The sequence below is a fragment of the Mixophyes fleayi genome, chromosome 2 (assembly GCF_038048845.1).
Source record: "Mixophyes fleayi isolate aMixFle1 chromosome 2, aMixFle1.hap1, whole genome shotgun sequence".
Taxonomy (NCBI): Eukaryota; Metazoa; Chordata; class Amphibia; order Anura; family Limnodynastidae; genus Mixophyes; species Mixophyes fleayi.
Window position 1 is genome coordinate 17,631,725 of NC_134403.1, and position 5,550 is coordinate 17,637,274.

The window sequence follows — 5,550 nt, forward strand, 5'->3', positions numbered from 1 at the left end:
TATAGTGCTATCTGCACTAAAATGTGATTGGCCAGTGAGTGTGCTACATACAATAATGTCGTCGTTACTAAGCCTGCAATGTGTGGTTGCACAAACAAAACATATGGGCAGATGCTAGCTATGTAACATATGGGTTTGGTGTTTCTAATTAAGTCAAATAGTGCATTCAGAATCCTAGGTATAGTCCAAACACACAAGCCATTATTATACACTATAATATTACTGGCTTTTTTACACATGCCAATACAGTGCTCAATCTCTTGATATCAAAATGCAAGTTGTCTGAGCTAATATTGCCATATTAATTTGTTGACTTTCATTCAACAGGGTGTGTTGCTGTGGATTTTGGATTTGTGCAATTCGTGTCTCACTACATGTTGTTGAATTTCTCCAGAGCTCCAAGCCTGCTTATGTCTCTCTTCAGTCTGGCCAGATTGTCATCTCTTAATCCAAGGAACTTTTACACACACAGACCATTACCTTGTTTGCTTTGTTTGTGTCAGCACGTTTGATTTCATATATGTAATAAATCTAGCCTATGCTGCAAATGTGTCAGCAATCGGTTGTCATGCCATTTTGTACCATTACTACAGTGCACTGATTAATATTTTAATACCCATAAATCCATGTGTAGTGCTTTCAAAACTATTGTGGAACAGGTTTTTTTTTTTTTTAATATATGAAATCTATGCGTGGTTATTTTGTCCTTTGCCACAGATACACCATAGACTACAAACACGCTCAATGGGGTAAATGTATAGTTTTAGAAAATGTCCATAGTGTGGAGGTTTGTATGTGTGTTTGGTTGCTTAGTAGTAAATTGTTTGGACACTTTCAGCTTTTAGAGCGAACATGGGATGTGCGTAGGAATATAGGCATCACATTACAGGTAAATGTATATAAAGAAAGCAAAAATGTTAGCAGTGTCAGGTCAAACACTACGAACTTTTGGCCCTTGCCCAAACAGGATAACAATCTTTTTCTCTTGTGCTAGTGGCACTTTGTTTCAAAGTGGTCCAACACAAACCCCACACTAACAATTATGGGGAATGTGTTAGGGCACTAAGCTGTGTTAGCCACCTTTTGGTGTAGCAAATATTCCAGTCTCCACCTTTTCTTGGTGTTTTTACAATGTTTATTTGCCGGGTTATGTAATACCTCACCTAGGGCCTGATTCATTAGTGATCTTCTTATCTTGTGCAAAAGGTAAGATGCTTATTGTTACGAAGAAACAGGGAAATAAGAGTGAAGTAAAGATGGATTTTCATCCTAACGTAAGAAATTCTTCACTTATGCAGTCGATTTTGCTTCCTATCTCCCTTTCCTGAGCATGAACAGAGTTGATTAGCTTAAGATAAGCAAAAAATGACAGATAAGATCCTTAATGAATCAGGCCCCTAGTTTGCTAATTGGTCAAGGCAGCTATATGTAAACTTACAGCCAACATAGATACTCCACATGAGAACTAGTTACATTAGTCTGATTACACACATTGTTAGGCAGCAGTCACTTGACATGTTTGCTGAACCTGACAATGTAGGTCTCCAATGTTATTGTGGTGTAGAAATGTGAAATTGATTCTCAATACCATTTTCATGCAGATTGCCCTCTGAAAGTGGAAAGTAGTGACAAGTCACATTCCACCTTTGTTTCTCTTCAAACCCTGTGTGTGTGTAGAGTAAATTGTGTTAGTTTGCGCCGTAATACCACCTATGTCTGTTAAACATGCTAGTCAATGTTAACAATAATTTGCGGCATTTGCCCATGCCTTGGGCAAGGGAAGTACAAATCCTTAATGTACAGATATCCTCCCTTTAGGATGATGGGTCCATGTTCAAATTCCTTTACCACCATCTAATCCAAGAGTGTTGGGCCCAGCACACAGTCATTTGAGGGTTTAATGTCTGGTAGATATTGTTGGTGTTTACATTGTTAGGTGAGGCATCCAGTTTATTTGGCTTATAGATGGTGAACGTGTGCAATGGGTACCTGTGTCTGTATTGGCAAGAAATCACAACATACCAAGCTTCAAATTATAATATGTTGCCCGTTATATAAAATAGCTTGGCCTTGCATAAATGTTTTCCAAAACTGGAAGGGAGCGAAATCCAAGTGACGTGCCCACTCTAACAATGAATGAATCAGTGTACATTACATAAGAAACTCTAGGGTCTGTTTGTTTTAATAATGTATTCAAGGTTCCAGATTGGTTTAAACTATCATGGATTGGGGGGATCAGATCATAGAGTTTGGAAAAGTCATTACAGGATAGAGGAGTTTGGTGGACAAACTACCTCTTGGAGTCTACTTACTTGTATTACAGAGTGTGCTTATTTGCCTGAGCAAACCATATCTATACTCTAAAGTTTTTCATTTGCGTCTTACATGATTAGTCAGACACACAGCACTACATACCCCCTATAGTGTGTCAAACTGTCACGTTAGTCTGTATTTCTTGATCCGAATCAGGGACCCTTGGGATTACCTGCAGCAGGTCTGAACAGAGCAGCCTGGATGATCTTCCTGCTCATGTTCTTGCTGATTGTCCAATCTAGCAGGGGAATGAGCAGTCTGAGAATGTGGACACAAACACTGATTTTGTAATGAAGCCAGAAACACTGGAGCCAATAACTATCCTCTAGAGAGAAGTGTGTTGTTCAGGCAATGAACAGATCACAGCAGCAGGTTTAAATAGGTTGTCCCAAGTAACTATTGGCTGAGCACTTCATGGGATCACAGGTGCTGAATCTGGTTGATTTGGAATGATCACCTGACTGCATCCAAGATGCCTGTGCACATGCAGCTGAACAAACAGTGTGTGTTTGATTACAAACGGAGCTGTGGAGGATGGGAATGTTGCTGAGGACCAGAAGGGACCCAGGTAGCCGTAATATGACAGCGGCTGATGGGGTAAGTGCACCTAAGATCCAAATGTGAGACCCAACCTATATGTGCTTAGTGCAATAAGGTCATATTTAAACAAGTGTTGTGTTAAAGGACGTCCAGTGTACCACACACTGTGCATTAACACTATTTTTAAATACAAATCCCTTATTAGATTTTTAGAATTAGCACAGAATCTTACCTGTACAAAATAGTAGTTAACAATATTTGTCCTGTGGCATCATATCCAAAAAAAAAAAATCAACTAATTTGGTTACCTTAACACCTGTCTTTTGTGGCTCCTTTGTGTCAGGTTAACAGTTTGCAAATGCAATACTTCCTTTACAGGATGATTTGCCCTACCTCTAAAGGGGCACTGTAGTTGCACGCTGTGTTTGAAATAATTTACTCAGGCAAATAAAGAAATACTGTGGCAAAATCATTAAGAAGCTTACCTTGATACACTTCTTGTTTAAGTCTTCTTCAGCAAACCATGGGCCAGAATCATTCTGGAAAGGTAAGGCAAAGTAACTAAGCAAGGCCAAAGCATGTGAGTTTGGAGGGGGATGTAAACCAAAAATGTCATTGGAGATCTAATTTTGGGGTAGGAGAGGTCCTAGCTGACCTGAACATTTCAGTGTACAAATAAGCTATCAAGTATTTGTGCGGTACATTAGGATACAGACATTATTTTTTTTTCATGCTCTAAACCTATTGCTAATTTGCACCACTTGCATTTTAAAAGGCTTTTGAGCAGCATTCAGAAATATGTATCCATAACATCTAGGTTCATTACTCAATCAGGGCCATGGTTTTGGTCAGCACACTGATATTAGATACATATTTGTTTGAATACGTTAATGAATCAGGCTGTTTGTTCGGAGATTATACTTTGGTTAGAGTTGATAACAAGTATTGTTTTTAAAAAAGCATTATGGAATATGCCTTACCAAATAAAGACACATTTCAGTAGTAGGAAATTTTTTATTCCAAAAAAAATATATACATATTTTTGTCACATATCAAACTATATTTTTAGGTTAAAACAATACAAATTATTTTTTCCGAGCCTTTTTGAAGGGGGTTGGAAGGGAGGCTCCCCTACTCCGACTTCTTGTCACCCGTGATGTAGAGGAGTCAGAGGAACCAGGCAATGGGGCAAGGCAAGCGGGTTGTGTCCGACGAGGTGAAGGTGCAGGGTCAGGGGATGGGTATGGGGCCACGACAGGCGAGGGGGAAGTGGGCACAACAGGGGATTGGCCATAGCCACGGGCAAAGGCTAAACACATAAGACGACATAGTTCGGGGTCAGGGAGGGTGGACGCGACAGACACCAGGGAGGGCGGACGCAACAGACACATCAGGGAGGGCGGAGGCGACAGACACATCAGGGAGGGCGGAGGCGACAGACACACCAGGGAGGGCGGACGCGACAGACACACCAGGGAGGGCGGACGCGACAGACACACCAGGGAGGGGGGACGCGACAGACACACCAGGGAGGGCGGAGGCGACAGACACACCAGGGAGGGCGGAGGCGACAGACACACCAGGGAGGGCGGAGGCGACAGACACACCAGGGAGGGCGGAGGCGACAGACACACCAGGGAGGGCGGAGGCGACAGACACATCAGGGAGGGTGGAGGCGACAGACAACTGGGTATGGGGGCTGCCGAACAAATAATCTGAGCTGTGTGAAGGGATTGTGCCGGAGGTGCGTTGGGAGTGGGCATGCAAGATATCACCCAGGAGTGTTGCAATATTTGTCACTGAAGTATTTAAATTATCCATTTTGGTGGCGAGTGTCGTCAGTAAAGAGGTGTGTGTGCTCATGAAAACGGAGAGTGTGTTAGTGAGACTGGTGATTTGCTGATCCGTGTGTTGGACAGTGCTCGATATTTGTGACAGGTGAACATTCTGTGCATCAGTGGCGTTTTTAAGATTTTGGGCTGCGTGTGCGAGTGCCCGCTGCCTTACATATTCAGCTGGAGGCAGCTGAGCCTCCTCCACATCACAGGCAACTTCATCATCCACTGGTGAAGCAGGCGCCTGCTGCTCACATTCTGTAGAGAGATAATTAGTAAAATAAAGTAATTAGAATCAAAGCGTAAGGTGCGATATTATATTGGCAAAAACATCTTACAACGCGTGATGTAGCATTGGTAAAGTGTCAGCTTCCCTTGAATGTGCTAGCAGCCCTTTCCGCTCCCCAAATACATACATTGCCACTTATGGTCTCACATTTTAGGATGAGCCCTACATATTGAGACCATTTGTCTTCAGTGTGTAAATTTAATTTCCTACTATGTGATAGGCAAACACATTGTGCAATTGAAGTTTTCCTTCACACACACATCCTGAGAGTTGACACTTTTACTCAGACAGATACAAAGCTTTACAGACATTAAGTAAGCAAACTCATCATGTACCTAGTGGAGCGGCCTCTCCTGTTCGGGATGGGCTAGAGCCAGTGTCTATGTCGCCCACCCCAACTTTCTCCACCAGGGCTATTGCAGCCCTCGCCCGCTCCTCGAGGGGTGTTAAAATAGTACGTAGTGGAGGCCCCCCACCAGTGCCTTGAGCATGCCTGTGAATCTCAACGAGCTTCGCTTTCAGGCGTCCTTTATAGTCTGCCCATCTGTGGAATAGACAAACATTATTGCCTCA